At 43.7% G+C, this 15,826-nt stretch overlaps 1 pseudogene; it reads left to right on the plus strand.

Moving 5' to 3' along the window:
• The first annotated feature begins 702 nt into the window (after nucleotides 1-702).
• Nucleotides 703-15,826, plus strand: part of LOC124975012 (ankyrin repeat domain-containing protein 46-like) — a 54,811-nt pseudogene continuing 39,687 nt past the window's right edge.

The following is a 15,826-nucleotide window of genomic DNA, read 5'->3' on the forward strand; positions in this document are numbered from 1 at the left end:
TTGCTCTCACCTCTTGGACCATATGCCACTGAAACAAGACTCATAAATATTTGTATCAGAAACCATCTGCAGAGTTTAATAGCAAGGAGCTTGGTATAATTTTTGACATAAGTTGATTACTGAATATGTATTAATTATGATTGTATCAAAACAAATCCTGCTCTTCAAAACAGGAGTGGGAGGCAGGGGTGGGGATACAATTGATCTCACCCTTCTGTACACTTTCTATGGTTTCACTTATGCACAACTGTCAGAAAAAATTAAATAAAAATTTTCAGAAACAAATAATTCATCATTTTAAATTACATGCAGTTCTGTGCAGTGTGATGTGATGTCCTGCAGTTTTACCCCATCCTGCCTTGGGTGTGACTCACCCCTTGTCTGGTATATCCTTGCAGTATGGACTACCTGCCTGTTAGTTGCTTAGTAGACATGTCAGTTATCTGATTGACTGTCTCAGTCTTGTAGTGCTTGTGTTTAAATAGCCCTTATTTTTCTTAATGTCGCCAAAGATGCAAGAGCATTGATGCTAATTTTATTACTCTCTGCTGTTATAATTGTTCTATTTTATTGTTTGTTGTTGTTGTTAATCTCTTATTGTGCCCAATGTATACATCAAACTTTATCCTAGGTATACATGTGTAAAAAATCATGGTATACCTAGTGTTTGGTGCTCTCTGTGGCAGAATCTGCCAGACAATGATGCCAGACCCCAGGGATCTGTTTGAGAACCTGCTTTGCAGCTGTGGGCTGCTGTGGGCCATAGACCAACCAGAAGATGTGGTGGGAGGAGATGCCAGCATCTTACAGGCCTGGTCCAGAGACACCTCCAAGGCAACACCCTCTCTATGTCTCCTCTTCCCTCTCCCAGTCAAAAATCAGAGCATCTGGAGGATTCTACAGTCCTAGGAATTGATGGTGAAAAAAGAAGCAAGGACCTTGGATCCTTGAGTCACTGTATGAAAGGTGGCACCTGACAGTGGTGGGTGTTGGATCTAGACCCTGAACCCTGGCCATGAAACCTCCTGGGGCTCCTTGAAGCCTCTGTCTCTGTGAGATCAGCCAGCTCTACCTTAAACCAGTTTTCCCAACTGGATGGAGCTCCTTGTTGTTTGCACCTTTGTATCCTGGGAACCCAGTAGTACCCTAGTCTAGTGTAGGTACTTTAGAAATGTTTAGTGTGAAATCCAAACATTTATGCAGAGCCAAAGAAATGAGCAGAAGAGGGACACACAAACTGGAAAAGCAGAAGAGCTTGCAGAGAAACTGAGAAAGACATGACATGAAACTATAATCTTCATTGCTGGGTACCATTTCTCAATAGCTTACAAGAGATGGCATCAAGAGGGTGCCCAGGAGGCTGAGGCAGGCACTCCAGCTGCCTGGGCACAGGGCACCAGTCTTGGAAGTGCTCTGTGCTGCAGCTTCAGTGGTCAGGCTCTTCTGAGCAGAGACTTGCTGCTCCCAGTCCCTGGCGGGAGTGTGGTAAGAGATGTCCCAGTTGGGAACCAGAGAGACCAGGATTCTGATGTGGATTTGTCAGAAGAACCAGGTTTCTGGGGTCCCTTATTTCCTCTGGGAAAGAGCTTCCCAGGGACAGGACAGAAGGCCTGATCTGATTGGGCACAGCAGGAGGAAGGATTTGCTCTATCATCAGCTGTGCGGGCTCCTTTCAATTCTGAAGATTTGGTGGACTATGGAAAGATACTCCATATGAGATGGATATGGCCCACAAGTTTCTTCCATTCCAGGTGATCACAGGGTGACCCAATCTTTGTGAATCCCATGCTTTTTGTAGGGATTTATGATGGAGGTGCTTGCCAGGTGGCAGCATTTAACTAAGAGGTGTTGGGTACCTTTGTCAGTACAAGGGCAGAACCTGCCAGACAATGAAGCCAAGATAGAGGGAAGTCAAGAATTGGAGGGGAGGCGGGCCAAGATGGCGGACTAGAGGGCGGCTGCATTTCACGTTGCTCCAGGACGCAAGATTCAAAAGAGGAGATAGTGAGAGACTTGGGACCAACTCAAAGCTGCCAGGTGAGTCTCTCCTGTTGGAGAGGCATCCTGGATGGGGTGGAAGTCCCGGAACGCAGGGAATTTGTGAAGTGGAGTTGCTCGGTGAGACGCCCCTCCCCCCCACCGGAGTGGTAAACACGGACAACTAGGATCATCGTAGAGGAGGGGGCTCAGCACAGCGCTTGGACTCGAGCAGCTGCTGGGGCTCCGGGCGGCTGCCTGGGGAGGAGTTGCGTGGCGAGCTGTTTGTACCCAGAACGACCGCTTCTGAACACCGGGGAGTTGCCTGGAGGAGAAGGAGAGGCCCGGCGGGATGCTTGGTCTGGGAGTGACTGCATCAGAGCCACAGGCGGTTGCCAGAGGAGGAGCTGTGTGGTGAGCTGTTTGAACTCAGAGTAGGCACTTCTGAGCACCGGGGGACTGCCCGGGGGAATTGGGGGAGCGCGGCGGGTTGCTTGACCTGGGAGTGACTGCATCAGAGCCACGGGCAGTTGCCGGAGGAGGAGCTGCGTGGTGAGCTGTTTGAACTCGGAGCAGCTGCTGCAGAACACTGGTGGCCTGTCTGGAGGAGGAGAGCGGTGGGATGCTTGGTCTGGGAGTGACTGCATCAGAACCACAGGCGGTTGCCAGAGGAGGAGGCGAGTGGTGAGTTGATTGGACTAAAAGCGACCACTTCTGAAAACCGGTGGCCTGCCTGGAGGAGGAGTGTGGTGAGTCACTTGGTCTCGGAGCCACCGCTCCTGAACACCCAGGGGGCTACCCCAAGGAGGAGGAGGAGGAACAGGGTGGTCACTTGGACTTGGAGTGACTGCCTAGGGCTACGGGTGGTTGGCAGGAGGAGGAGACCCGAAGTGAGTTGTTTGGACTCCTAGTGACTGCATCGGAAACCGGGCGGCTGTCTGGAGGAGGAGGTGTGTGGCAGGTCTCTGGGTCTCGGAGCTATTGTACAGGGCTCCAGGTGGTGGCTCAGGGGAGGGGCTGCATAGCCAGGCAATTGGTGCGGAGCAGGGTCCCAGGAGCTAGGTGGCGTCTTGCTGGAAGAGCCGCACAGAGACACGCCTAGGGGCAGAGCGAAGTTTCCAGGGCAGCAGGCAGATTCTCTGGGAGAGGCAGCCTAAGAAGACTCGCCTGCGAAGGGTGAGGCTCCCAGGCCCAGGACGTAGGTCCAGGCCCCTGGGATCGTTGCAGAGGAAGACAGCCCAGCCCAGGTGGTAGTTGTAGATTGAGGGGAACCTCTAGGAGGGCAACTGACCAGCGAGACGTCCCCACCGAGTGACTCTTCCCGGCCGGGGGAGGTTTTCCCACAGGGACGGTAAAACCAGAGACACAGGCACAAACAGGCCTTGCCTCAGCCCGCAGTCTAGTTCCTCATTGGATGACCATTGGTCAACAAGTGGAGGCACCTCTGCCCACTAGCAGGGAATATACGCCACCTGAGGGTTACCACCCCTAGAGAGGCAGCTTCTTCATGGAGCTCTGCATTATCAACCTCCTACAAGACTTCAGGCTACTGAAGGATAAGAGGGGAAATACTAGCAATCTTCAGGGACATTAGAAGTTGATAGAGGAAATCTGCAATATCTTAATGACCCACTGATCCCTGAACAATATGAGAAAACAAGGGAAGAAAATGCCCCAAACAAATCTAGATGTTACATGAATAAAATCCAATGACAGCATGGCAGAAGAAATGACCGAAAGGGAGTTCAGAATGTACATAATTAAAATGATTAGGGAAGCAAACGATGAGATGAAAGAGCAAATGCAGGCATTGAACAATCGCACCAATCGACAGTTAACAGAGCAAATTCAGGAAGCAAAAGATCATTTCAATAAAGATTTAGAGATATTGAAAAAAAACCAAACAGAAATCATTGAAATGAAGGAAACAATAAACCAAATTAAGAACTCCATAGAAAGCATAACCAATAGGATAGAACAGCTGGAAGACAGAACTTCAGATATTGAAGAAAAAATATTTATCCTCGAAAACAAAGTTGAACAAACAGAGAAGATGGTGAGAAATCATGAACAGAATCTCCAAGAACTATGGATATCATGAAAAGACCAAATTTGAGAATTATTGGGATTGAGGAAGGCTTAGAGAAACAAACGAAAGGAATGAATAATCTATTTGAAGAAATAATATCAGAAAATTTCCCAAATCTGAAGAATGTAATGGAAAATCAAGTCCAAGAGGCTTATAGGACTCCAAATACACAAAATTACAACAGACCCACACCAAGGCACATTATAATGAAAATACCTAACATACAAAATAAAGACAGAATTTTAAAGGCTGTGAGAGAAAAGAACCAAATTACATTCAGGGGGAAGCCAATACGGATATCAGCCGATTTTTCAATCCAGACCCTAAAAGCTAGAAGGGCCTGGAACAACATTTTTCAAGCTCTGAAAGAAAATGGATGCCAACCAAGAATCTTATACCCAGCAAAACTTACCTTCAAATTTGATGATGAAATAAGATCATTCCATGATAAACAAAAGCTAAAAGAATTTACAAAAAGAAAGCCAGCATTACAGAACATTCTCAGCAAAATATTTCATGAGGAAGAGATAAAAAACAAAGAAGCAAATCAGCAAAGGGATGAATTATCCTAAAGGAACTGTCAAATAAAGGAGGAACCAAGATGTGTCAAAAAAATAAATAAATAAATAAATAAAATTTTAAATATGAACCAAATGACTGGGAATACAAATCATATCTCAAAATAACCCTGAATGTTAATGGCCTGAATTCATCTATCAAAAGACATAGACTGGCAGATTGGATTAAAAAGAAAGATCCAACAATATGTTGCCTGCAAGAGACTCACCTCATAGAAAGAGATACCCATAGACTAAAGGTGAAAGGATGGGGAAAAACATACCATGCACATGGACTCAGCAAAAAAGCTGGAGTATCCATCCTCATTTCAGATAATGTGGACTTCAAGCCAATGTTAGTTAGAAGGGATAAAGAAGGACATTTCATACTGCTTAAGGGAAGCATAAATCAGCAAGATATAACAATCATAAACATCTATGCCCCAAACAGTGGCTCATCCATGTATGTTAAACAAATTTTTCTCAATTTTAGAAACCAAATAGACGATAACACAATAATACTAGGTGATTTTAACATGCCTCTTTCACCACAGTACAGATCTTCCAAACAAAAATTGAATAAAGAAACCATAGATCTCAATAACACAATCAATAATTTAGACTTAACAGGCATTTATAGAATATACCATCCAACCAAGAGCGAATACACTTTCTTCTCAGCAGCACATGGATCCTTCTCTAAAATAGACCATATATTATGCCACAAAGCTAATGTCAGCAAATACAAGAAGTTAGAGACACTACCCTGTATTCTATCAGATCATAATGGATTGAAGTTAGAAATAAATGAGAGTAAAAACAGAAACTACTCCAACACCTGGAGATTAAACAATATGCTATTATATGATGAATGGATAACAGAAGATATTAGGAAGGAAATTAAAAAATTCTTAGAGGTAAAGGAGAACAAAGAAATATCATATCAAAATCTCTGGGACACTATGAAAGCAGTACTTATAGGAAAATTTATTTCATGGAGCACATTTAATAAAAGCAGTAAAACTCAACAAATAAATGACCTAACACTACAGCTCAAAGTCCTAGAAAAAGAAGAACAGACCAACACCAAAAGTAGTAGAAGACAGGAAATAGTTAAACTCAGATCTGAAATCAACGAAATTGAAACGAAAGAAAAAATACAAAAAATTGACAAAATAAATAGTTGGTTCTTCGAAAAAATAAACAAAATTGATAAACCTTTAGCCACACTAGTAAAGAGAAGACGAGAGAAAACCCAAATCACTAAAATTCGGAATGAACAAGGAAATATCACAACAGACACGACTGAAATACAAAACATAATTAGAAGCTATTTTGAAAATCTATACTCCAACAAAATAGAAAATTTCGAAGACATCAACAGGTTTCTAGAGACATATGAATTGCCTAAACTGAACGAGGAGGACATACACAATTTAAATAGACCAATTTCAAGTAATGAAATAGAAGAAGTCATCAAAAGCCTTCCAACAAAGAAAAGTTCAGGACCAGATGGGTTCTCAGCCGAGTTCTACAAAACTTTTAAAGAAGAGCTCATTCCAATACTTTTCAAAGTATTCCAGAAAATAGAAGAAGAGGGAACTCTCCCAAACTCATTCTATGAAGCCAATATTACCCTGATTCCTAAACCAGACAGAGACACATCGAGGAAAGAAAATTTCAGACAAATATCCTTAATGAACATTGACACAAAAATTCTAAACAAAATTTTAGCAAATCGCATACAAAAAAATATTAAAAAGATAGTGCACCATGATCAAGTGGGTTTCATCCCAGGGATGCAAGGTTGGTTCAACATCAGGAAATCAATAAATGTCATTCACCATATCAATAGTCAAGAATCACATGATTATTTCAATAGATGCAGAAAAAGCATTTGATAAAATACAGCACCCCTTCATGCTCAAAACAATAGAAAAAATAGGGATAGTGGGAACATTCCTTAACATTGTAAAGGCCATCTACGCTAAACCCATGGCTAATATCATTCTAAATGGTGAAAAACTGAAAGCAATCCCTCTAAAAACTGGAACAAGGCAGGGATGCCCTCTTTCACCACTTCTATTCAATATCGTCCTTGAAACTCTAGCCAGAGCAATTAGACAGACCAAAGAAATTAAAGGGATACGAATAGGAAAAGAAGAACTCAAACTATCCCTATTTGCTGATGATATGATGGTATACTTAGAGGAACCAGGAAATTCCACCAGAAAACTTTTAGATCTCATAGTGAATTCAGTAAAGTAGCGGGATATAAGATCAATGCACATAAATCTAAGGCATTTTTATACATAAGCGATGAATTTTCAGAAAGAGAAATTAGGAAAACTACCCCATTCACAATAGCTTCAAAAGAAAATAAAGTATTTGGGAATCAATCTCACAAAAGAGGTGAAAGACCTCTACAATGAGAACTACAGAACACAAAAGAAAGAAATTCAAGAAAACCTTAGAAGATGGAAAGATCTCCTATGTTCTTGGATAGGCAGAATTAATATTGTCAAAATGGCCATACTACCAAAAGTGCTATACAGATTCAATGCAATTCCAATTAAAATCCCAATGATGTACCTTACAGAAATAGAGCAAGCAATTATTAAATTCATCTGGAAGAATAAAAAACCCAGAATAGCTAAAGCAATCCTTGGCAGAAAGAGTGAAGCAGGGGGTATCGCAATACCAGATCTTCCACTGTACTACAAAGCAATAGTAACAAAAACAGCATGGTAATGGTACCAAAATAGAAAGGTGGATCAATGGTACAGAATAGAGGACACGGACACAAACCCAAATAAATACAATTTTCTCATACTAGACAAAGGGGCCAAAAATATGCAATGGAGAAAAGATAGCCTCTTCCACAAATGGTGCTGGGAGAATTGGAAATCCATATGCAACAGAATGAAACTAAACCCATATCTCTCACCATGCACGAAACTAAAATCAAAATGGATTAAGGATCTCAGAATCAGACCAGAGACCTTGCATCTTATAGAAGAAGAAGTAGGTCCAGAGCTTCAACATGTCGGCTTAGGGCCAGACTTCCTCAACAGGACTCCCATAGCACAAGAAATAAAAGCAAGAATTAATAACTGGGATAGATTCAAACTAAAAAGCTTTCTCTCAGCAAAGGAAACTATCAGCAATGCGAAGAAAGAGCCTACAGAGTGGGAGAAAATCTTTGCCAATCATACTTCAGATAGAGCGCTAATCTCCAGAATCTATAAAGAACTCAAAAAACTCTACACCAAGAATGTAAATAATCCAACTGACAAATGGGCTAAGGAAATGAATAGACACTTCACAGAAGAAGGTATACAAGCAATCAACAAACATATGGAAAAATGTTCAACATCTCTAGTAATAAGAGAAATGCAAATCAAAACCACCCTAAGATTCCATCTCACCCCAATTAGAATGGCAATTATCAAGAATACAAGCAACAACAGGTGTTGGCAAGGATGTGGGGAGAAAGGTACACTCTTACATTGCTTGTGGGGCTGCAAATTAGTGCAGCCACTCTGGAAAGCAGTGTGGAGTTTCCTTAGAAAACTTGGAATGGAACCACCATTTGACCCAGCTATCCCACTCCTTGGCCTATACCCAAAGGACTTAAAATCAGCATATTACAGTGATACAGCCACATCAATGTTCATAGCTGCTCAGTTCACAATAGACAGATTGTGGAACCAACCTAGATGTCCTTCAATTGATGAATGGATAAAGAAACTGTGGTATATATATACAATGGAATATTACTCAGCCATAAAGAATGATAAAATTATGGCATTTGCAGGCAAATGGATGAAACTGGAGAATATCATGCTAAGTGAGATAAGCCAATCTCAAAAAACCAAAGGAAGAATGATATCGCTAATAAGTGGATGATGACACATAATGGGGTGTGGGAAGGGTTAGTGTTGGGGTTGGAGTTGGGTTTAGGGAGGGGGGCAGGAATGGAGGAAGGAAGGACTGTATAGATGGAGGGGAAGGGTGGGAGGGGAGGGGGGGAAGGGAAAAATGGCAGAATGAATCAAACAACATTACCCTATGTGACTTTATGATTACACAAATGGTATGCCTTTACGCCATGTACAGACAGAGAAACAACATGTATCCCATTTGTTTACAATAAAAAAAAAAAAGAATTGGAGGGTTTTCTGAACACATCATTTAATCTCCTGGATCTAGCTGTGACTGCAGCTCTTCCCTTTGTTGCTACTTGAGCCAGTAAGTCCCCAATCAAAACTTAAGTCCATTTGAGAAGGAATTCTGTCACTCCTTCTTAACAAAACTCTCCCTATTTTTTTCTATGTTTATCATCACTCTGGGTTCAGCCTAACTGGAAAAGATAGCTCAAGAGGGATATTGAGGGATACCAGGGATAAGTATATCTCATTAATAGGATTCAGATATCCACATCAAGAGCCCTCCTGTCAAGGTCACACTTCTAAAAAGTCTTGTAATTTAAATTGCCTGATGCTTCCTCATTGCTGGACATGGGCACTGGTGTGTGTCGTCAGGTCCCCATATGCTCTTATGCTCTTCTGTGTGTCACAGGGGGTGATTCTCATTCAGTGCACAGTCCTCAAGGAGGTTTCAGGACCAGATTCTTTATCGTGGTCAGATGTGGGCCTCAGGAATGGGTTGAAAATCATGGTGATTAGTCAGAAAAAGGAGGGGGCTTTGAGGCAATGCTGAGCCTTGGTGCCAGTTTCCTTCCAAGATATTGAGAGAGACAAAATCTGGGGTCTAGAAGGAACTGCTTGTTTCCCAGTTCATATCTGGTCTCCTCTTGTTCCTTGGAAAGAGTACCCCCAGTTTAGGTAGACACTTGACTTCCTAAGAGGAAGATGAATTTGTCACTCTCCTTGGTACTAGGTCAAGGTTATATGATGAAGTGAAGGCCATCATATCAGAATACATCTGTGTAAGATTTGAAGGTAGAGAGCAGATACATGGGAAGCTATGCTTTTGTGCTCTGATTGTATTCCTCTTTCTGACTTCCTGGAATGTAGACACTTTGGCTGGTGCTCAGTAGCCATTTTGGAGAATGAAGTGGCCATGGGGTGGAAGTCATCTATAGTGTAGCAGAAATAGGAAAAATCTGTGGTCCCTGATGATTTCATAAAGCTTCATTATTGGCCATGGACATTTTGTTCTCAAAACAGAATGCAAATATGTACTTGGGTTGAAGTCACTATTACATGGACTTTTCTAAGACCTACCCTTTGTGAGATAGGAGTAAAAGGATTGATGAGGAGGTTCAGGGTGGGGAGAAGATCTGAGGGTCAGAGTACTACTTGACAGCTTTCACTTTAGGTCTTTCATATCACAACCAAATCCCCTCCCCCAAACACCACCACATGGCCACCTGTCCCAGTACCACCAGTACCTACCTGCAGTTTCAGGCTTCTCAGCACTTCCTCTGTTGCCACAGTCCCTGCCACATCATGAGTTTTGCCCTTGCAATCAGCCCTGCTGGGTTAACTTTCCTTCCTCCTGGTCACAATTCTCCCCTAACTTTACAGTCTGATCTTTTACTTTTAGCTCCACAATCTTTCCAGAATATTCTGGAGATGTCTTGCAGAATCATCTTACTAGTACTGAGTCCTCTTGCTCCTTAATTGATCTACACAGGCAAGGGTTCCCCAGCCCAGACCAGTGATAGCCCTTGGAGAAGGGATGGCCCTCTCTCCCCTTTGCTTCCCTCAGGTATCACAGGCCTTTGTAGTGGGGCTTCTGTGAGTGCAGGTCTGACTTCCTAGAGGTTTCTGACCAAAGTGGCCCTGGCTGGGTCACCAACAGATGATGAGCCAAGGAAACATCCTGCCCAGACAAGTGCAGGGCAGAACTCAAGTTCAACTTGATGGATGCAAACACCAGAAGGGTTTGATATGACACAGAACATGCATTGTGCACACTCTGTTCCATGAAGCAGCATGCTTGTCCAGCTCCCAACCAGACCTGGATCCTCATCATGGCCTACAGAGTGATCAGCCCTGGTGTCCTCTCCTCTCACTGTGCTGTCTGGGGCTTGTTCCACCTCTGCCAAATTTGTCTCCTACTGCTTCTGGATGGCCACCATGTGAGTGCCTTTATGCCGACCATGCCCTCTACCTGGAAAGTTACTCCCAAGTCTCAGGCCAAAGTCATGTCCTCAGCAACGCCTTCATGGACTGGCCCAGTTAAAATAGCTGCCCCTCCACACACAACCTGGGTCACTCTCTGTCATATCTTGTGCTTTCTCATCAATGTCACAATCAGAAGACATTGCTGCGGAATGTCAGTTCTGAAGAGCAGGGTCCTTCCTCATCTTTTCCTCTCTCTGTCCCCAGTGTGCAGACCACTTTCACACAAATGATGAATATGGATGCTCTGGGCCTTACCATGGGGTCCCATTCTGACACACCCACCATTAAGTTGAAAATACCACAGGTGGAAATTCATTGAACACACCAGCTTCCAGACAACACAACTCAGCCCGGCCTACACGGATCAGGCTCAGAACACTTCACATTAGCTACAGGGCTTGAAGTCACCTAATGCAAGCCCTGTTTTATAATAAAGTGTTGGAAAACTCCTGTAATCTACTGCACAATGTCTATTACTGCAACAAATGTGAGAAAAAATCTAAGTCAAGTGGTCATCAGCCAGGGACTGGCTGTCTGCTGGTGTGGACTAGATAGGTGAATGGAAGAAGAGGTGAGAGACCAAATACAGTGCAGGGTCTCCCTCCCCCTCACATGACTGAACAAGACAGGGCAGGAGGAGTCTCACACTCCACACCTGAAAAGTGGTGCTAATTTTAGGGGACATTAGGCTCCTTTCCTCCAGCACTTTTACAAAGAGAGGCTTTTGCTACAGTTTAAGTCAACTAACTTAGGTTTCCACACATCTTGCCAAGAATCTCTCCAACTGTGCCTATGAGTGGGTGGTGTTTGCCCAGGTCACCCAGTAAAGTCCCTCCCCATGAGCTCCTGGGTTCCTTCCTAGTTACACTGATGCCTGAGACAGCATTTCCTCACAGGTGTAAGCTGAGGACCTATTATGAGCCTGGTCTTGGCACAGACTCTGAGGCATAGCATGGAGATCAGGCCTCTGTCAGGTTGTAGGTGGAGCAGTCGTGGGGTGCATAGCCATGCCCATCTCTGGACCCAGCCTTGGGGACCCCCCAAGATCTACCTATCCTTTTTTTTTTCTGTCAGTGTCATCTTTCATTCCAGGCTTCCTTCATTTCACTGTTTTCACATCCCATTCACTTGTGGCCTGAACTCACATGTGGTAGAATCACATGCTTCTGGACACACAGACCACTTTTCCTTTTTTTCAGCACTGGGGATGAATCCCATGTCTTCACTCCAGCCAAGCAAGTGTTATGCCACTGAACCATGTCCCCAGCTCCTGTACCACTTTTTGTTGTTAACTGTTCATCTGTAGATGGACATTTGATGTGCCTTCCAGTTTGGCTGTTATGATCTAAGCTGCTTTGGGCATGTATGCACAAGTTTTTGTGTGGACACATGTTTTCACTTTTCTTGGGGATGTCTCAGGAAGTGGAAATGTTGGGGCATTACATAATTCCATGTTTAACTTTTGGGGAGCTGTCAGATCATCTTCCAAAGGGGCTGCACCATTTACATCCCCCCAGCAGTGGGTGACACTCCTGATTTCCTACACTGATGCTTGATGTCTTGATCTTCAATTCTCCTCATGCCATGGCTGAGGTTTGCACTCCCTGGTGACCTGTGTACTCAGCAGCATCTCCGGACTTGGCAGTTAAATCTTGGCCACATGCAAGACACATGCGTATTCCCAGGGTCTGTTCCCCTGCTGCCTCTTGGGGCTGCTCTTACTGCCCAAAGGTTGGTTTCCAATGCTAGGACAGTGCTTGGGAGAGAGAGTGAGTTTAAGCCAAGTACACAGGGGCCTCCAACTCTGGAGTCTGTACTGGGAGCATCTCCCACTTCTGGCAGAGACAGGGGAGCAACTCTGGGGCCAGGCCGGCTCTTTGCAGGGGAGCCCTGGCATCAGGACAGAAAAGGGCTCCCCAGGGAGCCTTGTCACTCTTCTTTGATGAGACACAGATGCTACAAAGTGTGCCCTGGCCCTTCATGAGGAGAGGGTCAGGTGGAGGGTGAGTTGAGGCAGGGGTGCAGGGCCTGACAAATGGTGGTGGGAGGGCAGTTAGGTGGGCTCCATGCTGCAAACACAGGCTCCTGCCCCACCACTGCCATCAACCTGCCCCCCCACATATGCTGTCTTTGAAGAAGTTTCAAGGATGGGGCAATGATAGGTCCTGGGACATATTGGTCTGGGCCAGAGGGGTGCAAACAGATGGGGCTCATGACTGCTACCCACCCTACACCTCAAGAGAAGCCAGAGTGAAGTGGGTGGGGTGGTCCCTAGGCCAAGCTGCCCAGATTCAAATCCCAGCTCTGCTCCTTTACCAGTGTGAGGCCCTGGGTAAGTTCTTCCCCACTCTGAGCCTCAGAGCAAGCACATGGCTTCAGGAGTTGCTGGAGACTCTAAGGGTGAAGCAGAGAAGCTCTGATCAAGGAGCCTGGTGGACAGTCAGCTCTCAATGCTGATCAGATCTTCTTATCCATGCATGCAACAGGGACTGGCAAGCAGCAGGCACTCAGTAAATATTTCTGGAATGAATTCATTGAAAGAATGGTCACAGTCCATGAGCTAGGTACCACCACCATGCCCATTTTCCAGATGGGAAATGAAGACCCAGAGACACAAAGGCACTTACCTTCCCTGAGGAACACAGGGACTCAGGGACCCAAATCTGCCTCACACACCTATGGTGAAAATCTCTTGCTCCACCTCTAATTCAGATTGGGTCAGTAACCCACACTCAGAGTCTGGGTACATCATATGCCATCTTCACTGAGATTCTCCCAACATTAACTTTCCTTTCAAACCCCAGTCCTCTCTGGAGGAGAATCAAATTCCTTGGCCATGAGGAGTGTCAGTATCACTGTGATCCTGTGCCTTGGCTTTTCTGCTCCTCACCATCTGCCCCAACCAGGAGTCGGTGCCTTTATCAACTGTGGCTTTTCCTGCTGGCCTGGGAGAGATTTGAGTTTCCCAGGGTTCCACTGCAGGACCTATGGTCATGGTTTAACACTGTCTCCAGGCCACCCCTCCTCCTCCTGCCTTATGGCTCCTGGAAGGTCATTTATTCCAGGCCCATTTTAATGACTTCTCAGCATTAATGGTCAATTCCCTAATTTACCATAAAAATGTCTGGATTGAGGCCCAAGGACAGTACCAGTGGAAAGGGGATGGTTGAGGGTAAGCCCTTGGGGACCAGGTCACACACCTGCCTGCCAGTCTTCCCAAGACTAGGGGCCTCCCAGTCACCCTTCATATCCCCCAATTCCACCCTGCTGCTGACCTCATATTGCAGAGGTCACAACTGAGCTGGGTCACACCACTGGGCCTTTACCCATTCAGATTCTCCTGCAAAACAGTCCCACAGATGGCTTCTCCTCTTACAGGACTCTGCTAAAATGCCACCACCCCAGGGTTTCTTCCTGAGCATCCTGTTGACACAGCCCTGGGGTCACCTTTCCACATCAGCCTGTCTGGTGGTCTTCAGGTGTCCTCTCCACTTGCATTTCCTTCCTTGTGTGTTCTGTTGATTGGGTCTATATATCTATTTCCAAGGGGGCTTACTGTCTCCAAGTCCTGCTCACTGTCTTTTCCCTGAACCACTCCAGGCACACTGCGGTGCTCAGTACCATTTGAGGGGTGAGTGACCTGGTTGATTCCCTATGAATTAACTTGCTAAGAATGTGCTCACCCAAGATCTTGTATCTTATCAAAGAGTAATAGCAATAACCACTTCTGCCCCAGCTCTGTGCCCCATGGTATGTGCTCAGTGGGTAAAGCACAATTTCCATGCTCCCTGAATATTATCTCTTCAGTGTCAAACCATTGGTCTACATTTGTCAATATTGACTCAAATATGTAAATTCATTCATATAATATTGAAGCTATAGATTCATCATTATTTACCCATCTGGGTAGATTGCCTGATGTTGATTTGTTAATATCAATTCTTCAATGTAGATATGTCAATATTGATGGGGTACATTTGTCAGTATCTTCTCATCTGCATACTTATGTTGACATCAATCCATCAGTGTAGATTCACCAATTATGACTTCTTGGGTTGTAGTCCTTGATATCTACTTGCAAGTGTAGATTTGATGATATCGATATGTTGAGGTAGATTTGTCAATATCTACCTGACAGGGTATATTACTTGATATCAACTCATAAAGTTTCATCAATTTTAATATTTTGATATCAATTTATCAATATGTTTGTCAATTCCAACTCAACTGTATACATTTGCCAATATTAAGTGGCCATGGCAGATTCTTCAATATTCAAAAGTTCATGTAGATTTGTCAATATCAATCAGTCATTGTGAATTCTCTGCTATTGACTAAACTGGGTATAATCATTGATGTTGACTCATCTATGTAGATTCATAAATATCAACTAGTCAATGCAGATTTATCAGTATTTATTTGTTGGAATCAAATCATCAATGTAGATTCATTGATATCAACTGGGGCAATTAGATTCATTGATATGGACCCATCCAAGTAGTTTCATTTATATTGACCCCCTGGAGTAGATTCATCAATATCAACTTTTTGAAAACTATTTGAAAAATGTAGATTCATTGATATTGACTGATCTGGGTACATTAGTTAATATCAACCTGTCTGGGTATTCATTGATATCAGTTCATCTGTGTAGATTTGTCAGCATTGACACATCAGGTTTGATTATTTCATATCAATTTGTCAATATAAATTATTCATATTAGATTAGTTGATATCAGCTCAACAGAGTAGATTCATCATATCAATTTGCTGGTATAGATTCATCAACATTGCCATGTTGGTAGATTCATCAATATCAAGAAATTAGTGTCAATTCACTGATACTGACCCATCAGTGTTGATTTGTTGATATTGATCCATTGGGGTATGTTCACCAATATTGACTTGATGAGATAGATTCATTGACATTGATTCATAGGTGTTTAATCATTAATATGGACCAGTCATGGTAAATTTGTCAAATTCGACTCTTGTGTACATTTATTGATATTGGCTCATCAGTCTAGATTCATCCATAATAACCTATC

This window comes from Sciurus carolinensis, unplaced genomic scaffold (genome assembly GCF_902686445.1).
Source record: "Sciurus carolinensis unplaced genomic scaffold, mSciCar1.2, whole genome shotgun sequence".
NCBI classification, from domain to species: Eukaryota; Metazoa; Chordata; class Mammalia; order Rodentia; family Sciuridae; genus Sciurus; species Sciurus carolinensis.